The sequence below is a fragment of the Megalops cyprinoides genome, chromosome 18 (genome assembly GCF_013368585.1).
Source record: "Megalops cyprinoides isolate fMegCyp1 chromosome 18, fMegCyp1.pri, whole genome shotgun sequence".
Classification (NCBI taxonomy): Eukaryota; Metazoa; Chordata; class Actinopteri; order Elopiformes; family Megalopidae; genus Megalops; species Megalops cyprinoides.
In genome coordinates this window covers 11,523,181-11,544,545 of record NC_050600.1, presented here as the reverse complement: position 1 = coordinate 11,544,545, position 21,365 = coordinate 11,523,181, and the positions used below count along the sequence as shown (strand labels likewise).

At 37.2% G+C, this 21,365-nt stretch overlaps 1 protein-coding gene across 11 annotated transcripts in view; it reads left to right on the top strand.

Moving 5' to 3' along the window:
- The window catches only part of LOC118793016 (receptor-type tyrosine-protein phosphatase delta-like), a 387,427-nt gene that overhangs the window by 120,761 nt on the left and 245,301 nt on the right, over nucleotides 1-21,365 (top strand). For all 11 annotated transcript variants that reach the window (XM_036550950.1, XM_036550955.1, XM_036550949.1 and 8 more), the window contains exons 4-5: nucleotides 2,855-2,927; nucleotides 8,547-8,645. The gene's annotated coding sequence lies outside the window, so the exon portion shown is untranslated. The remainder of the gene's footprint in view (nucleotides 1-2,854; nucleotides 2,928-8,546; nucleotides 8,646-21,365) is intronic.

Genomic DNA, 21,365 nt, shown 5'->3' with positions numbered 1-21,365 from the left:
CTATTTTCTCTTAAAATTCAGTGATGTGGGGTCCATGAAGTGTCTCAGTCAGCAAGGTCTTTGCTTTGAGGGCAGCCTGAGCCCTATGGCCTGGGTTTGAAAATGGCTGTATGCCATCCCATAGTGGCAGAACTAATTCACTTTGTTCAGCTGGGGGTAGGGATGGGAAGGTTGGCCATGCTTGTCCCACTTCTCTCAGGCATGACATCAGTGGAATAGTGCATGTCCTTCTTTGAGTGCCTACTCCCCTAAAGTGTGGTTTGTAACTTGTAGTGCAAAATAGCAGTTAGCTACATGTCATGAGTATATTGAAGGATTGCATTCATCTTGCCTTGGTTCTCCATCATAAGTGCAAATGTCTTTGTGGTGAGGTGAAACAAGTGTACACAATTCCAAAATAACATGGGAAGAAAGCACAAAAGCTCAGTGATGAGTAATGCTTACTCATCCTTTATGTCAAGTTGATTGACATTGCATACATTTTTTAAATTAAAACTACAAAATGATATTACCTTGGTATCATTTCATTGGAATCTATGGTCAGCGACCTACAGCAAGATAAAAGTCTGTCTTTAAATATCCAACTGTGTAGAGGGATCATCTGTACAATGCAATATATGTCAGTCGCCCTGGACAACGGAATTGCTAAGCATATTTAGATAAGGAACAACACCTTATCTAACCACCTTGTATTAAAATGATGAAAGGCAAAACCTTCAGTGACTGATTTATTGCAGGGCAGATATAAACATAAAATGCAAAGTGTAATTTAGTTCTGTTATTTTTAATGGTGGATATTTCATGCTTGGGTGTGATGTAGCCCAGGTTCTTCACCACTCTTAGTTGGGTGAAGACAGAAAGTGCAGTGGGCTATATTTTACACCGTGGTATAAAAAGGGATCATCAGTAGTAGGGCAATGGTAGCTAAAGTATTCCTGGCTATAGTTTTATCACCGTTTTAATAATGCTTTAATAATCCAACAAACCAGTGAATTGCTTTTACAGCTTTACAATGCCATGTTGATGAGAAGCCATCAGCCTCCCTAGAGATTCCCAAGATTAACTCTTGCACAGCCAGGACTCTCAAAGTTAGCTCTCATATTAGTCATTTTTGAACATTTCTTATAGTTGTTTGTGCAAATCAGTTGATTGTCATCCTGGCAGACATGACTGCACCTCCACTCAAACCCCCATCATCTGTGGATGCAACTTTTTTGGAGGGAAAATGCTATCCTTCTTAAAGGCTGTGCCAACAATATGCTCTGTTGTGGGGTTCCTACTATGAGTGATCTTGACTATGAGGGGTAAATTATGTACACAGTAATTGCTATAGACAGGAGTCCATTAGCATTGCTTCTTGGGTGGCTGGAGCTGTGTTTCTCTAAGTCATTAAACTAATTAAACAAGCTAATTAATCAGTATGCTCTGAGCATGTTGTAAGCAGACATTTGCTCTTTGTTGGCTTGCATAATGAAATGTCATTTTTAGATCTTAAAAAAAAACTTTGATCTTCTCAGTAAACATCTTATTTGCATATTAAGAAGTAAGGAAAATAAGTATGAAGCTCTGGTGTATAATTGAAGAGGGGTTTATAAAGAGCACATTAAAATTTTTAAACAATATTCTATGACAGATTAGTTGGAGTGGTGACACTCAAATGAATGCTTGCAGTGATGAAAAAAGTTAAAGGGCAAAACCCAGTTTTCCATTGATCTGCTTCTTATTAAGTATCCCCCCTAGAGGCATAATTCCATTTGAACAAGTTGACATGTGAACAGCATCTCACGGACAATAAAAACTCCTAAGAACTGTGACAAAAATGTAGAGCTTTTAAAGCTGTTAAAAGGGTTGGCTTCTCTATCTTTCAGTCTGTGTGCCTGTGTATCTGACTTGTTGATGGACTTACTGTCTTTAACGTGTAAACTAATAAGTTTTTCTTGATTTTTTGAAATATTTATTTTAATAATTGTTAGTATACTATTACAAGTTATTCTACTACTATTACTACTACTGCTACTACTACTACTACTACTATTACTACTACTACTACTACTACTACTACTACTAATAATAATAATAATAATAATAATATGTTTCAATAATTTGAAAATTAACCCCAGGGAAGCATAGTTGGAGGTATCACCTACTAACTGTAAGGATACATTATGATGGCTGGAAAATAAATAATGGTTCATTCCTTCTTTATTGCTAGAGCATATTCTTTGTTTTTGATTGATCTGCATTATCCTGTTAGACGAAAGATTGCGCTGTTAAGAAACTGCCTCCTCTCTTTGGCAAGATATATAAAAATTGATATCAGGGCAATGTGATGGTTCTCTAATGTCTTTCATTGATTGCTCCAGGGTAGATGGTAAAAGGTGGTGAACGATTGTATACAAGCCCTCTAGGTTTCAGCTCCGCGCTTTTCCTCCCTATTATCTCAGAGCAGTCAATTGAGCAAAGCAGAAACCTAATGAATTAAGCCAGTCAAGTGAGAACAGGTATGACCAGTAGAAACTAATTACTAAGTCAACATTGCAAAATCACAATTGAAAAGCAAAATAAATGATAATTAAATGTGCAAAGGAATGAGTGTATTTCTTAATGGATGTATTTAATTTAAACAAATTCCTCTCACACGCAAATATTTATTATCTATTGACATACAAACTCAGTGGCATGGAAATTACCCATAGCCTGTCAATGGAACCCAGTCTACAGTCCAACAGATGCTGAATGAACATAGTGTTGCAGTCTGCATTGTAAAATGGAGCTTAGAAGATTGTTTGAAGAGTGGCACCCAGCAAAACAAGGTGCAATCTGTTCATGGCATTTTTCATTCTTTTCATTTCAGGGGAATCTTGAGGAGTTTTACTCTTTCATCCTTCCAGTCTGAGACGGCCCAGCTGTCAGCTTTCATATTGCTGGTAAGATGATGATGATGATGATGATGGTCATAATAGTGATTACAACAATTAAGGACTTTAGTTGACTAGTTATATGTTATGATTTACCAAAGGTCTTTCCTGTACAAATGAATAGATAAGCATGGCCTTAATTTATTTCAGAAGAAAGAGCTATATTGATGAATAAAAGTGAAAAACTATGCATTACCACACTTAAGACACTTTTCCATGCATCTGCCTATGCTGCATACTCAGGTTTTTAACATGTGAACGATGTCATGAACATGTGTATGAAATGTCAGCCTCTCCTTGATGATGTCCATTTAACTCATGTCTTTGCAGCTAGTTTATATCATTCAAACAGATAACTTGACATGCTATAAAACATGTTGAAGTCTTCTATGGATTTTATTATTTATTTGTGTTTTGGTGGCCATTATTTTTTTCTAGAGTGATGACAGAGAAAAAAATACAGTCACACAACAAATTGAATTACTTTCCCACCAAGTCAATGCACTGGCTATTAACTAATGTCATTTTTAGATAAACAAAAATAAGCTCTAGGACAGAAATCAATATGTCAACACTCAGAGGCTCCTGCTGTCTATGATAATTTCACAGGTGATCAAGCATTTCACATTTGATTGAAACTAAACCTCATAAGGTACAGAATGCAGCTATTACCAAGATGAACTGACAACTTTCATTATTTACTCAATATAAGATAAATTACCTTTCTTGTAGTTGGTATTACAATGTATACAATATCAATACAATATTATGTATTATAACATCAATCAAAAAAGAGAAGATCCGACTATCTCGTGGGTTGTCAGTTCAGATTAAGTGCATGGCATACAGTCAGTAATACTAATATCTATTGTGTTAATCTGTGGGGAGATTACTTTGATTTCTAATTTGATGAATGCTTTGCTAGTTGCAGTGTAATGTTTTTATTGAAGAAAAAGGAAAAAGAAAGTAAAAAAAACAATAACAACAAATATTTTCCTGACTGCCAGGTCATTTTGCTTTATCAAGCTGTTTTGACTGCTTTCAAGGAGAATGGCACAGGCAATTGCTAACAGTATATTTAACAGTGAACTCTTAAACCAGACTCAGGCAGGATACAATGAAGGCGGAGCATTTTTCTCTTCCTCCTGAACCGAGCTGCAAGGCCCGGGTTTGTCTGCACACCGTGAGCCCTGAGGGCACGCTGTCCCACAGCGCAGGAGCTCCCACACGCGCACACTCCTGCACAGCCTCACCAGGCAGCTGGTGTGCAGCGAGCTGAGACCCCCCCCAGCTGCCCGCGTCCTCGCCAGCCCTGCTGCAGCTCAGTCAGCTGAGCACAAGCTCCCTGGGACACTCTTGCCGCCTGTGAGCGTGGCACACACTGTCCCTAAAATTTAGTTCTTCTGTACTCGGCTGCTCCCGTAACATTTCAAGTAGTCTTATACAGGGCTCTCTGCACAGCATGTTTTCCTGTGAGTACCAATGGTACAACCTATCATTATTTATGTGGTCTTAAGGTATTATTTTTACGTGCAAGTTCTAAGTAACCAAGCATACATGGTCAATATAACTGGATGTCAGTCTATTATTATTGTTAGTTATTTTTGTATTTATTTTTCATTTTCCAAATGATTCAAAAACAGAATCAACATCATCACTTTATAAAGGGAAAATTTGTGTGTGTGTGTGTGTGTGAGAGAGAGAGAGAGAGAGAGAGAGAGCGATAGATAGTGGCAAAGAATTGTGTACAGTTGAATAATTATGTAAAATTTACATTTAAATTGAGGCTGGAATGCAAATGAGGGTCTTTAATGCATAGCAAACCAAACGAAAATATTTTAAGCAAAGTCCCATCCTGATGAAAAGAATTGCAATTTAGAAAAGCAATTTATGTAAATGTATGTACAAGGATCTTTACAGCAGAGGAAGAAAGCATGCAAAACAAACACTTACAATACCAGGGAAATAATTTCAAATATATGTTATTAGATTGTGAAACTCTGGTGCTTTGTAGTTTCATAACGTTATTTGAAATCATTTGTTAAAACCTTTGAAATATGAAGGAGAGATGAATGGCCTGTCTCATGTTGCCAGGTATAATTTGGATATAACTTTGTGGGAAGTATGATTATTTTCAAAATGGTAAAATGAAGAAATTTGGGAACTGTTCATAAGGTGTGTAGGCTACAGCCATACTTTGCATTGGTATGTTTTCATATGAAATCTGTATCACATTCTATTTTATGCATCTAAAATTCAGGGCTCAATGCAATCAATTGCATTGTTATTTATACTGAAATCAAGAACAAGTATAGTGGAAATGGCATAATGGACCACTTTGGCTCTTCTCCTCCTCCTTAATACTAGACTAGTTAAACACAACAGCGTGTTATGATAATTTGAGCTGTTCTTTGTCAGGAGAAGCCATGTTTTCTCCCACCCTTGCTGAATGTGCATGTTTGAAGGCGTGATTTATCATGATCTATGTTGGGGGGAACAAAGGGTTTGCTTACAGATCTGAGTCAGCAGGAACCTGATCAGCTGGGCCTTCTCTTTTTGTCATAGTTGGGTTCTTTGCCAAATGGAGAAAAAGAATATGTGTTTTCCAAAAAGCTCACATTCATCTACCGCAGATGGAGATGAAAACGTGAATGGATTCAGTACCGTATAGTAATTTATTTTATGTACACAGCTTGTAATTAATAGGCACATACTGTATCTTGTTAAAGGTCATCCATGAAAAAGATTTTCAATTACTTTTTGATTAATATCCAAGCTGGCTTGTTTAACTATCGAGTGATAGTCTGAACACGACTCAATTCAAAACCAACAGAAAGAGCTTGAGACTTCAAAAAAGAGTATAGCACAGTGTGTCTGGAGAACCAAAGGAATGGTTGTGATGGATGTCCCTATTTGCCTCTGATGACCCCTACTTCCAAAATAAACTAACATTCATGTGTGCAAAGGTTGTTTGTGTCTATAGAATTTTCAGTGAACTCATCAAATGTGCCTGAAAGTTTGCATTATGTCTGGTCCAATGTATAGCAGCCTTTTTGTAAAACCTGTGAGCTTTAAGTCATGGTTCAATAAGTGAGTGCTTCCCGGGGGAATGGCTGGTATTTGGCATGCACAGCTTTGCATTAGTTATATTTTTTATATTTCTGAGGTCAGGAATATAATTCAGCGTGTTAAATTTGCAGTAGATGAGCAGAGAGCAACATTGTTCTTAAAGTGGACTGCCTTTACAAGAATCCTGCTTCTCTACCTTGGCTTTAGTGTTGGAGGTATGGTTGATTACCATAAGTAAAGTATTTTACATGAGTTTGTCCCGGAGAGTTTGCTCAGTATAACAAATTGATTCTCTTACTGGTTAAAGCAATGCAGGGTAATTTAAACATTTTGTCCCCCAAATCCTAATAATACAGTCAAACTATCTCTCTCACTCACAGTAATGATTTTATGGCTATGTTTTCAGATGTTAATAAGTCATTTTATAAGTTTCTCTTCGGGGCCATAATGTGGACTCCTGGTGTGAAACCTCTTGTGCTGTGGTTTACAATTTGAATTTTATTTGTCACATTGCAATTATAATTGGATAATATGTGTATTCCCCCACTCTCACTGCTAACATACATTTTAATAGCCAGTTGAGGAAACAATGAATGTAGTTCATTTTCTATTTAGGATATAAATGGGACATGTCCACCATTGCTGTTATTTAGCACCAAGAGTTAATGTATAAAAATGAACAAGCCTGTAACAATGGTTTGAACAAAACCAGTGTCCGTTGGGAATGACCACAGACATTATGAATCACAAATAACTAATTAGACCATTTCATGTATGAAACAAACAATGAAGCCATATATTGTGCTGCATTATGTCTACAGCTAGTCCAGGGTTGGCATAATATCTTTTATTTTCTATAATAATTTAAGAATAATCACCACATGATCTGTTGTGTGTCCCCAGTATACATTCTGACCCATTTTCCTTGCTGGTGATCTGAGGAGTGAATATAATACTTGACCAACCCCATTATACATTTCAGTTGAAAGTAAAAAAGGCTTGGCATATTATTGAACTTGCTAGATGGCATCTAATTTTGCTGTTTTTTTTTTTGATGTTTTGTTTCACTTTTGGAGACTTCATCCCTCGATCCTCTCTCCCTTCTTTAAATATTTTTAATTAGTGAAACTGTTCAGAATAAAATGCAGGCCTCCAAACAAACACAGTGGCGGGCTAATTAAGATTCCAGCCATCTCTGCAGAGTATGCCAGAACCAGCTGACTCTAATGATTTATTACACAGCTTGAAGGGAATCTTAGAGGAGGTACATATGACACCCTGTAAGGAAAGGTCTGGAGGGCTGCTTTTTTGTCCTGCTGTTGAAAGAATCACAGCTGTAAATTGCATTTGTTGTGCATAATTGACCCTTAACACAGCGATGATTAATCTAATATGGTAATGCAGGGTTACATGTAATTGCAGACATTTTGTTTGGAACACAAATAATATTTCCATCCTTGTCCATTACAGATTTGTTTTGTGTGACGTACATAGTGTTAAATATTGTCACAGTAAGGTCTCCTTTCCACCAACTTGACACAAATACAGGTTACCACCTATATCATGTCTCAGATGCACAATATTACAGAAACACTTACAGAGATTTCAACAGTTTTAAATTGAGTTTGCACTGCCACATGTATTGGAGAAGATCTGCCCTCACAAATATCAGGGCTGTGGATGGCTGTCATGGCTGCTACAGGATGAGGTGGCTTGCCTCTGTGGAAACAGTTTTCCTAACTGAAGGGACTTTAGTTCTGGCCTCTGGGTGCTGGAAAATGCATGCCACCTCTGACAGAGTCTGTGGCCAGGTGCGATTATTGCTTCCAAAGCAGGTGCCATTCAGCCTAAGGAGTGCCTGACTTGGCTTAACTTAAATTGTCTCTAATATAAGCTCCCATGATAGTCAGGATTTTTCCCCACTGCATTGGGTAGACTGTACTAACCTAGACAACGGCTGCTGACATTAACCTAATCTGGATAAGTGTTCCAAAGATTTGGTGACGATGGAATTTTAGCTTCATTGTTTAACACATGCAGTTGGTAGCAGGGATCATATGTACAGTATAGTGTAGGAGGTGATCTTTACAGTGACATACACTGTAAATGTCCCAGGAGCAAAAGGAAGTACCACTGTCAGTGGAGGAGGCTGGAAGTAGAAAAGCTAAATATTCTTTGCACTGTCGTGAATGTCAGCAGAAGCATGGGAGTACCTGATGCTAACTCAATTGATAGCCCACTGTGTGTATTCTGTAGGATGGGTAATACTTTTAATTGTTGTGTTAGAAGGCCAATTTGGACAAGGGACACATGAGCCACCCCCACTGCCCATTTCCGTTCTGTATCATATACTAGCCATCTGACATGAAACATTAGCCTGTGTTACAAAAGAAGTTTTTAATATAGTTTGTTATATATAATAACCCCTGTTATTTAAATAAATGTAAGAAATGCATGGTTTCTAAATCACAATGTATCAGGGGTTATCATTGTATTCAGTATGGGGGAATTTTAGAGCCTAGTGATGTACTTACACTTATGCATTCAATCTTCTTGTAGGTGGACACACAATAGCCCTGCTGGTCAGGCCCACTGGAATGTGTACATCTGGCAGAATGTTGGCACCTGCATGAACCGCAATGAAAAGCCTCAGCTCTGGTAAGTGACCCATATTTACATATACTTTCCAATCAAACTAGGATGGAACTGAATTCCTCCCAACTGGGGTAAATTAACCAATGAATAGAAATCCATTATTTCAGATTATGTTGTAATTCAATCATTTGAACTCATCATTTTTTAATTACTGGGAGCAGGTGTAAAGCAACCTATTTCAAGGACTTGTGGATCTCAAATAATAGATAGTGTTCTCTATCTATACAAAGAACACAAACACAACTGCTATAATTGCATCGAAGTGCCCCTCAAAGTCAATACTCTTCTGTTAAACTGCATCCTGGCGCATGAAAAAAAACAATCGGAAGCAACTGAAAAATTATACCATGAAGTATTCAGTCATCTGACTAGCGCTGATACCGACGTTCAGGCAGAATGAATTGATGAATTGATATGAAGAAAACGTGTGGTCAATAATGTTCTCTGCAATGCATAACTATAGGTGAAAGGAGATCTACAGAATACAGCACTGCCTTTAATCAATCAGTTTGCTTTGCTTCAATTTATTTCTGCACCTTTAACTCAATGTTATAATTTGAGTGAGGGTGAAGAAGATATGCCTGATGATTTGTAGGAAGTCTTTTTTTCTCCTTTAAAGTAAAAGGTAACTCCATATGAGCCATTTGAGTAAACATTTTAATAGAAGTTTAGTATTAGGATAGGGTTATTTATGTATTTTTTTGCCAGATGCCCCTCATCCTACTCATAATTATAAAACATTGTGTAAGATAGCAGATAAGCCAGTATGATAGAACCTCTATATGTCTGTGCAGGACAGCCGGGGTTTCTCATACCAGCAACCTCTGCTGGTCCAATTGGGTACGTGCAAGTCTGCCTGTATAGGGCTGCGCATAAAGTGTCTTCCTTAGACTTATGTCTGTGCAAGCTTGGTGTGGGGACTGTGGTGTTCAAAGAAGCATTGCTTGACGTCTGAATTGTTAACAAGGGGTTGTACCAATGAGCTGCAACTATGATACAAGTGGACATTCAAAATTGGTGGAAAGGAGTAAAGACTTTAGGCATTCCAAATTTATTCAAAAAATAAGCAAAAATCCAGGGGGCCCTTGTTATGGTACTTCATAACAGAGATAGTGAGACAGTGGGACCTGATATCACAGTGCCATTATTGGGATGGGGTTACCCTAAACTCAACCATAAACAATTAAACTTTGCCACTCTCTGTTTTGTTGCATATTATTATCAAGGATAAGTTACAATACATAGCATTACAAAATGCAAGTTGTGCAATTACTCACTATTATTAAAGTCATTCAACCAATGTCTTTTATGGATTAAAAAAGCACCATAGCCCAAGTAATTTGCATTTTACATAATTGATCATTTACATTAACAAACAGTTAATGAAAAAGTCTGACACAGCCTTAGTCTAAATGCAATGTCAGGAAAGATTCAACAAGAGGAACCAAATTCAGTCTCAATGGTGGTAAACAAAGTTTTTTGGTTTTATTTTTATTCATTTATTTAATTTTGGTTGTTGTTTATGTCAGTGGTGTGAAGCTTCTAACGTGCAGAAATTGTTCTTGACTATTATGTCACCTAACAGTCATATATTTGTGCAGATTGCTCAGACGTGGACATAATTGGCCTTTATGTGTGATTTGCATTACATTACATTACATGCATTTAGCTGCCACTCTTATCCAGAGTGACATCCAGCACAATAGAACATGTGTATCCATTCAGTTTAAACGAGCAACAGTGTCAGACCACGCTAACAACGCTCCCAGACCAATGAGTGTGACCAGTGAGTATTTGTGATTTATTATTATATTCTTTGAGGAGGGTTGGCATGTTATTCATAAATACAGATAATTAAATACATTGTGTGTTAAAATATTACAGTTGATGCTTTGAAAGCAAGGCGATCACTATCTCAATATGCATGCACAGTCTGGCAACTGTTTTGAGTGGGTGTAGTTTAACTTTGACAACTGCCAGTTTAAACCACACCCACTTCCTCCAGTTTCTCCAATAGTGACCCACACAGAGATATGGATATTGATAGTTTTGTGGATGTGACATATACGGATAAGAAGTTCTCTTTGCCCCTCTAAATGGTACAGTAGCATATACAGCTTGCTAGTTAAAATACATGTTAGCATAATTAATTATGGCCTTTTTTGCTACACTGAGAATTCACATGTGAGATTAATTTGGGTATTCATCAAGGGAGTTACCTTCATAGGCAACAAACAGGGAGAAATGTCGGAGGGAGGCTCCATGGTTATCACAGTGGAGAGAATCTTAGCTCTTCTGGAAAAAAAGGTAAGCCTAAAAGAGAAATAGCTGTCAGTATAACCAGTATTATTTATTTATTTATTCAACTGATCTTCCTTTCAATCTAAGATAAATCTTTCTTCATTTTCCTGCATACCAGATGTAAAAACATCATAACTTTAGATGCAGCAATACCATGCTTATCCCACACACAAATGAAGCTCAAACAAAGTCGATAGTTCAGACTCGGTAAAGTGCAGATTCTCCACACTGGGTGCACTGAATCTCAATGTGCACATAGCCAACAAAACAGCACCGCCGCGTCAAAGCAATCTCTGCTTATAATAGATTTGGGACAGCAAATCGTCGCTCTGTATTTGGAGGTTTAGGCAGTGGGCATTTAAGAGTATCAAGGACACAGAGCTGGACAATGGACAATGTTTGTCCCCCTTGTGACTGCATTTAAACTGGTGCGGCACTGAGATTCACTTCAACTCTTTGATAAAGGTGGTGTCATACGAAGTGGTGACAATGCCAGGTCAATGATCTTTGGTGAACTTAATGACCATTGATTCATTGGAAGGCAGCAATTCCCCTTGACTTGTGGAGGATTTCCTGCATATTAATTATTAATATTAAAATGAAATAACTATTAAGAGGCAAATCCAAGTTAAAAGCTACAATCGTACACGTGCAGGCCTATCACCAAAGGTTTGATAACCATTTAAAATGAGTTGGACCTAAAATATGTTAAAATTTTTTTCCACCCCCCCCCCCCCCCCCCCCAAATGTCCATCCATCTCCCCTTCCCCTTGTTTTCAGTCATCGCTACACTCTAGAAAACAAAAACCTTCTCTGTAAAGTCCCTAGGCACAAGCAAGATTACCTCTGTTTATGTAGGAAACTGCTGTGAAAATGAACATCAGGCAGTTAAAACACTGCTAATTAATACCCAGGATAGAAAAGAAGCTTTGATTGTGCAGAGTTATTTTTGGCCTTCTTTTTTCCTGTCTTTGTAGTGTTCGGTTCTCTGTGGAAAGCTAATAATTTGTATTCCCCTCCAAATGTATGTTGTCTTCAAAAAGAATGTTTAAATCAATTCACTAACACACCTCCTGAACAGCAGATGTCAGCGTATATAGACAGTGTAGGTGATAAAATCATAATATGATATTACTGTGTTCATGATCTGAGACATTTTGTTTAAGGTGATTTTATTGCCATAAAATATTATTGTGCATTTATTACAGGTGTGTGCAGATAGAATAGATTTCCTACTTCCACAGTAATTAGAGGTTCAGACTAGAGGCTCAGACTTTCTATGTTAAAGGTGATATGAGGTTTCTGTGAACTGTGGACTTAATGGGCTGGTATTGTGTCTTTCTCACCTTTGTACTGTTGAGTTTTTTTGTCATTTTTTCTATTTGGCTGAAATCTGTGTACTTTGACAAAAAAGAGAAAGACACTTTGATTCTAACCTTTTCTGTGCACAAATCAATCAATTTCAGGATGAAAGTTATAAATGAAACTTTCAGGGTGCTGTATGGTTACTGGATATTTCATTTTTTGTGAAAAATATTTTGGATATTCCTTTATTTGTAGTATTTCTGTGTTCATGTGCCCATTAACTCATATTAATTTCTAAACATTTCTGACCATTTGAGCTAGCTCAGCAGCATTTTGGATAAATTTTGGCCCCAGAGTTCCATCATACCAACAAAGGGAAAAACTGTATGAGTTGTTTCCAAAACCTAGTAAGCCAACCGCATCTGCTGCTGATAACTGACACAACTGAACAATAGTGAACTTGATTTAAAAAAGAAGGCCAGTTAAAATGTCAAAGACTTCATTTGGCCGAAGCTAGGTAGATATCTGCTGTTTAGAGGACCTCCAGCTCTGTCTAGATAAAGTTAGCTAGCTAGGCAGCTAAATCAAAATGTATTCTAGCTAGAAATACAGACACAGATTTTACAGTTGATAATTTGCTGCAAGCTTGCTATATTTCAGAAAAAAAAAGAAAATCTCAGACTGTATCTAGTATGACCAGTTTACTTATATTTCTTAAATGATTTTCATTTACACATTTACTGAATGCAAACATCAAGGCCTTGAACTGGATGCGGACAGCTACAGGGAGCCAGTGAAGTGTAACGTGAGCCCTCTTTGGTTGATTGAAGACCAGATGCACCAGCGCATTCTGTATCAGCTGCAGATGCTTAATGGTGGATACAGGTAGGCCGGCCAAGAGAGCATTGCAGTAGTCCAGTCTTGAGATGACAAAAGCCTAGACAAGGGTATGTGCATTCAAATAGGTAGGGCCTGATTTTCCTGATGCTGAACAGGGCAAACCTGCATGATCTGGCAGTCATCGAGATGTAGTTGCTAAAGTTTAGCTGGTCATCAATCGCTACCCACAGCTTCCTTGTGGAGTTAGTGTCATTGAGCCAAGCTGTGATGATGAGGGGCTCCGCCTCAGACAGGGTAAGTTGAAGGTGGCGCTCCTTCATCCAGGCTGATATGTCTGAGAGGCAGGCAGAGACCTGTGCTGAGACTGTGGGGTCATCAGGTTGGAATGAGAGGTAGAGCTGGGCATCTTCAGCATAGCAGTGGTAGAACTGATTTGCAAATCCTTGTCATAAGTCAACTACTTTTTAATTATTATATCTCTTTGACTTTATTAAAAAATAACTATAGATTTAATTCATTTCGGACACTGTCAGCATCACATTGTTACAGAGTTTATGCCATTCATAGTCCTCAATATCTGTAAATACTTAGTTTCTGATAGATAACTTATATCGGCAGTATTGATACCTGCAGAAACCTTCATGATGATTGATGTTTTGGCAAGAATACAATGTGATAGTTTCTAAACTCTCATTTTCCATATGAAATATTCAAGCATTAATATGCAAATATTCTGACTTGGGATATTACGAGGGTGCTTATCCACCTCTAGTTCCTTTTTATTGCTATACAAAGAGTATGAACCTTTATTGTTGATATCACCTGGTGATTAGTGCTTTGTATTTGTGCAAATATAACTGTTGCCTTGGACATTTTCTTTGCAGAATGTATATATTTGAAATTCAAAATAAATAAATGGATTAATAAAATCCTTTCACTCACAGTCATATTATAGGGAAAGAAACGCTGTTCAGCTTCACATTGATACAGTTCATCCGCTGGCAGCCGGGATAAATCAGTAAATAAACAAACATGCAGGCACCTAAATCGCAGAATAATTCTATTTCCCATACTAGGATATGAAAAGGTTGATATGGTCGCAATCATATTCATGGATATTTCCCTCAAGGAAGTTAATGTGAATTCCATTTTAGAAATTGCTTTGGTTTCCTATTCACTATGAAGGGCTTTCATTGAAGTGATAACTGTTCAAATGGAAATGTTTTGTACCAAGCTGCCTTGGATGTTATAGGGAAAAAGGAGTCTGTCAGTCTAATCATCACTGTCCCCACTTGGTGTGCTGAATGCAAACTTTGCATTTTTACGTGACTGTATCATGAAGTTGTCCTAATAACAAGGAAGGTCTTGACATTAATATGCACATGACTTGACCGATGCACATCTGACCAGTAGATAATGCAGTGTATATTAATAAGATTTGTATGTACTTTACACTCCAGGGAACTGTGCTCTATGTACTTTTACTATAAGATGCTGATGATGTCCTTAATTCTATCAGCATCTATACATTTCTATAATGTACTACAAACAAATCAAAGAGTCATTATGACTATTAATCTGGGGGAAAATGGTGAAAAACATATTTATACTTATGCACATAAAAGGTTCTGAAATACACTTTTTATATTTTACAGGACATAACAGCTGCACATCTGCTTCAAACAGCTTTATTTTTTAAGTCTTACTTTTTTACACATTTTATTGTGTGTAACATAAAGTAGCTTAATGAGTCACAGGGTTCTCTGCTTGTATTGATGGCCCTTGCCCCCTGCTTCACACCTGTCATTTTTATGAGAGATAAACAGTAAAGACAAATGGGCATTTGAAATCCTGATCAATCATCAGTCAACAAAAGTATTGGGTTGTTAATCATTGAATGCTGTTGTAAATTCTTCATGTAAGACAATAAATTGATACATGTAGAAAATCAAAGCTCAAAAGAAAAAAAAATCATACTGTTGCTAGTTTCAAAATGTGTCATTTTGACACTTGAACAATGTATTAGATGTACTGCATTTGATTGTCAGCAGGCCTTTTTTACATGGCTATATGTGTGTCATTCTGGCTATTACCTGTTGAGAAGCTGGTAAAGAGTACAACGTGAACAAGGAAAGACCATTGTTATTCCAAGAATGGGGAAAGGATATGTGTGTATACAGTATATATTTCATAACATTTCATACATGAAAAAGACATTTGTGTCGGATGTATACAAAGAGTGGTGGAGATAATTTTAGGAATTTATCAAGAAAACTATTTTCAAGGCAATGTCAAAGTAAACACAAATATGCAGACTTGATAAGTGAAGCAGGATATTTTGAGAACATCATGGTAGATTTAAAATGGTTGCACAGTATGTTCATGAATATTTGCAACACGTACCAGAGGCGTTGTTTGAAGGTTGTTTTGAAAACATAATGCAATTTTTTTCTGTAATAGGACAGAGCATTGCAAATGAAATAATACATTTAAGCATATGATACTGGTTGATTTAAAATATTGCATTTATGATATTAAACTTCACTAATCACTAATTCTTCTTTAAGAAGAGTTTTAAATAGCTGAGAAAATAGTAGGGACTTGGAGGACAAGGTTTTTCATGTGTAATTCGTATTTGCTGTTGTGAAAACAGTTTTGGCACATGGGAAACTCTTTTGTGTACCCATTTTTGAGTGGAGCCAAGGACAACACTGTGATTGAAGTAACTAGCAAGTATGAAAGTAAGTATCAAATAATCAGAAAAAAAGTTTTTTTGGGGGAGGGGAGTAAAAAGATTTTACAAGGTCCTATGTACAGTTGATGATGTCACCACAAACCCCCACAAAATTATACATACTCTAAGTATGGATCTATGAATATTCTGACAACATTTTAAAATTTGTGTCAATGGGGAATGATTTTGTTTATTAGGAATACCATATTGGCTGTCCTGATAAAAAGTGGCCCTAGTTTTCAATGAACACAATTTTTTTATAAACTGAGGAAACATGCTATTTCAAACCAAAATAGTACAGTAACACTGCAGATATCAACTGGGAAAAAATAAGCGTTTTACAACTTGCCATGGTAGGAATCGGCAATCCAGCAGTACTCTTGTGTGTGATCCAAAAACATGGTTAGAATCAAGTATGGGATTCTGGTATGTTGAGCTCCTTAGCATCTTCACAAACTTTTACAATAAGCAGTGCCTATAATTAGCATCTCTTTCTTCCATCTCTACATCACAAATTAGACAATGCTCTTGTCTATCTCAGTCCACCCATGTTTAGATAAACAAAATAATTTCCTCTGAGACTTGGCATTCAAAAGGTGCACTGTCTGACCCCCATTTTCATTGACACCCATATTTTTTTAGTAGCACAAGTTTCATACTTCTGCTTCATTAACCACTATGATTTTAAAAATTTCCATAATCATGCCCTCCCAATCCCTTTGATACTTTGTCTGCTTTTGATACTTTAGATACTTGCTCTGCCTTTGATCTATTTATTATTCTTATTATATTTTGGTCATAGTCACTGTAAGTGGGCTTATCCATTTTTCTCCCTAAATGTAAGCTAAACACTGCATATGCATACCTTGGAGGAGTATATAGGACCATAAATACACTACCTTACTTTGCAGCACACGCTCTACTCAAAATAGATATTGTTATCACATTACTTTATTTAAAAAGCACCTAAATAGTTGTCACTGCACCAATACCATTCTCTCTCATCCTGATTGGATGAATGTTGCTGTTGCTGTGCTGGTGAGACACAAGTGAGAGGATGTCTGGCTCTAAACTGGAGAGCTAAGGCTTCATATTGGGTTCCACGTCAAGCCACTGTCAATGCCAGATCTGCCTGCATTGCTCTGGCGTGGGCACAAGAGATGCAAACATGGTACAAACTCAGCTTTGAATGTGAGTGAATGCGGCTACTAGATGTAGTTGGGTGGCTTGCTAGCTTTCTATTGTAAGCTAGCTAAGTTTGCAATGTTAGCTATCTAGCAGTGAATTAATTCACTGGCATGTAGATAACGTTAGTGATGGAGATCAGATTTGGTAGCAAGATAGTTATTGCTTCAGATGTGCATATTGCCGACAATTTCATGTTTTCATTTTTTTGTTGTCAAACCAGAGGTTTGCAACTCTAAGAAATGGATTTGTTCACGTGCAATTATTAGGTATCTGGGGGTGTGGTGAGGGCTGGACGTAGTGATAACCAGTTCTCTCTTCTACATTTTCTTTTCTGCTGATCAGTATGGAGGAAGCACTGTTCAACCAAATTATCCATGTTGGATTCACAGCAGAGAAAATGGAATTGCCTTATGAGAGAGGTCCAGTCATGGCACACTGGTAATTGTCCTTATCCTGCTGACTGTCATATTACAAAGAAACTATTCACACACACCATGAAATATAACCACTGCTAATATTTCTGTATACATGGTAATGAGAGTATCCAAAATAAACAACGTACAGCAGTATTTCTCAATCACTCATCTGCTGACTGGACCCATCTGTGGGAAGTTGCTGACTGGGTCCCACAGTAGCCCTTGGAAAGTATGTACCTATCCAGCCAAGAAGCCAGCATATGGTCATTTTGGTGGATAAAGTGTACAAATGTGACTTCAATTTATGTTTCACAAATGCAGACAGTGGTGCACTGGTTGTCATGGCAATGCAAACTCACTGTGGCTGGTTAGTTCATATGGGAGACAACGCTCAGTCAAATTAAACATGTTATTTGACAGGTAGTTACATAGTTAGCCATCCAGCTAACTTTCTGTCCCTTTCCAAACAACAAACTTGTCATTTACAAATCTGGATAAGCAAAGAGCAAGCCTGTAGAAAAGAAACAAACTGTTTGTCCCTAGAATATGTTGCCCATCATACAGTTTTACTTTTGTTGAGGGTAAATGTGTACCCAAGTGTGGTGTGTACTGTGACAAACTGCTTTACATAACAATGGTTATGCAAAGATGGAAGAAACAATAAAAACTTCATCTTTTCACTAACAGCAGTAGTAATATCTTTGTTGGAGTATTAGACATTTGTAACAGACTATCATTCTATGGATATAGACTGAGTACAGGGATATGTGGTTAAAAGTTTGCTAGGTGGTTAGAGACTGGGAGAGAGAGAGAGAGATAGATAGAGAGAGAGAGAGAGAGAGAGAGAGAGAGAACCAGGGAGGCAGGAGTGAATTTCACTGCAACAGGGAGAGTGCAGGGACTTTGTGTACCAGCTTCCAAATCAGCGATCAGATGACAGATATCAGCCACAACCTATCGGCACAGAGGCTATTTAAAGAGACAGGTCGAGGAAAGAGGGTCTTAGTAGGCACACATGCAGCCACTGTTTTCACCTGTCGTGGCACATGAGGGTATACTACATATTGATCCTTATGAAATTATAGAATTATGCAAGATCAAGTAATGAGTAAAATACATACAATATATGCATGGTTGTCTTACCATAATTTTCTTCTGATGTCAATGCATGGGTTAGATTATTACTCTGCATGGTAGAAATATGACCAAGGGATATGAGGCCATTTTAGGCATCCAGGTGCACTCTATGGTGCAAACATTATTTCCTTGAGATGTTCTATGATGATAATGTCTTCATGTATACTGCTAAACAGATTAAAGTGTGGTTTCATGAACACCAGGATGAGGTCAAATACCTTCCATGGCCTCCCTAATTACCAAATCTAAACAACATTGAACCTTTATGGCAAGTTCTGGAACACACACTGGAAGCTGTTGTTCTAGAAGAACCTCCATGACACCCTAAGTTCAGAAATATTCATATATTAATTGGTGTTTCCATTATATTGTCTACCCACTGTACATATACAGTCCCTCTCTAATAAGCATTTATGGACAACATGATTGATGTTGTCCATTGCCTTACTCCATTTGGAAGTGGACCCAAAACACATAATTATTGACAGTGCATGTGTTTTCTAACTCACATTACAATGTATTAATTTCACAAAAGCTTTTTGCTGTGTTATGACTGCATTGAAATATTGTGTTTGCACTATGAGGTGGTTGTTGAGGGCATTGTGCTATAAGCAAAAAGCTGGCAAAAAATATCCCTTTTCACCACACCTAAGACTCATTTTTTTTGCTCCCACACAGTGCAAGCATTATCACTCTTAGAGAAGGAAATTACCAATTTGGTACGAGCATGGCATTTCCTGCAACACGCCTATTTTTCAGCAAGTCACTTGCACTTTACAATGTCGTTTGCTCTGAGACTCAAAATTAAGGCCCTTTCACCTGATCATGTCCTCATTTCTGCCAGGAATCCACTCCTCCCATTACGGAACCAGCGCTATGATTTCAGAGAAGGAAATTACTAACTTTCAGTGAGTGAGGCATTTATTGCACATCACTGGTTTTTTAGTACATGAATTTAGCAACTCACTTGTGCTTTACAATTGCGCTCAAATGTGTCAGTATGAAATTACTGCCCTAACTTGCAAATATCACTCACAGTGCCCTTCCCATCTACCAACTGCAAGTATGCCTGGCACTAAACATTCCAGGCACCCCTTGGCTGCCAGGTAGGACCTGCAAAACTCCTATATCTAGGATGCCAACTAAAACCCTGTTTCACCACACTACACATTCATATAGCGGGAGCTAATGTTAAATGGGGGTGGGGGTGGGGGTGGGGGGGGGGGGTCACTACACAATACTAAATATATGTCGCTATTGGACATCACAGTGCCCCCAAGGATTTGAGCTGTACTGAATCCATTATCCCAGTACTCGTTAGCTGTACGTGAACGCAAGTCAGTTAAAATGATCTTCAGTCATACATTAGATAACTGGCAAAAATGAGCTAAACAGGTTGTGAGTGACTGGTTTATTTTCCTCCAATCCTCTCAGCATCAACTTCTTTTAATCACGTTAGTCGACTGCATTCATAGACGTTTTATCTGCCTTAAAGATTTGGATATACTCTGAGTGGCATTTACAAAAGGCAGATATTTAACAGAGGGAATTAAAGAAACACATTAATGTGGAACATGGAAGAAACCATAATCTGAAAATGCATTTTAAAGTATTTGCATAAATCATGCCTTTTGAAATAAAGGGCAAAGAAGCTTAATTGGTTAATAATAAAATGCCTTGTCACAGCAGGAATAATTTAGTTTTGACTCTCTATCTGAAAACAAAGTTGCAAACTGGAAATAGATTTCCGCTGTTAAAGTTCACTAGAATCTTTCAAAATAGCATCCAATTTTTTACATTGGAATTTTGCATTTGGCATGGAGATATTCCAGTGAGGAAGACGCACGTGGAGGTTATTTAGGTTATAATTATATCTTGTAAAATTTCAAGATAATGCAGACAACATGCAGACAGCGAACTCATTATGATGCCCTGTCCTGTGCTTCTGTACAATCAATATGAAAATAAAACTTGCAAATGAATGTTTTAATTAATGCTTCACTTGTGAACAATTTTAGCTGAATGCTTTGCCAGTTCAGTGTGTCATCTGTTATATTCTGTCTTGTATATAATAAACATTTTGAGTGATTATTTTATAGTCCAGGTTTGTAGGAGTCGTATATGATCTACAATTTAAGAAAATATCAACTTGGCTTGTTTATGCTTATAAATACTTTGAAGTGTAAATAAATAAGCTAACTGTATTAGCAAATAAATTGCATGCTTGGGGGAAATTCTGAAGTAGCAATATAATTTTATGAGTTTAATTAAATGCATTAGTTTGTCTTAGGGCCCTAGTGGTGCCCATATTTAAGGCTGATACATTTTTTATGAAACATAACTGTAGGCTAGTATACTAGTTTCTCATTAGCAGGATGCTGCAGGGTGAATGATTTTGGTGTGTCTATGGAAAAAGTATGAATTTTCTAATTGAGTAGTTCACATTATTAAAAATGGATTTTGTGTTCATTGGAAAATGTTAATATTGACATGGATTATAGTAAGGCTGGAGATTTTTTGGGATATGTTTTATACATTCCTATCATCCATATGTAAGAAAATATTTTGGGTGGCACTGGAGTTTTTGATGTTCAAGAATGTACTATTTTTATTTGAGCTCATGCACTGATGTAAGCACCATATTATTATGACTGTGGTTATTAAAACTACTATACTTTTTAGTATCAACACAACTACTCTATCATCACTTGTGCACATACAGGAATACAAATAATAATTCGTGCTATGTCATGACAAAAAATTGTGAAGTGGATCTGTACTTTAAATTATATCAGCCTAGAG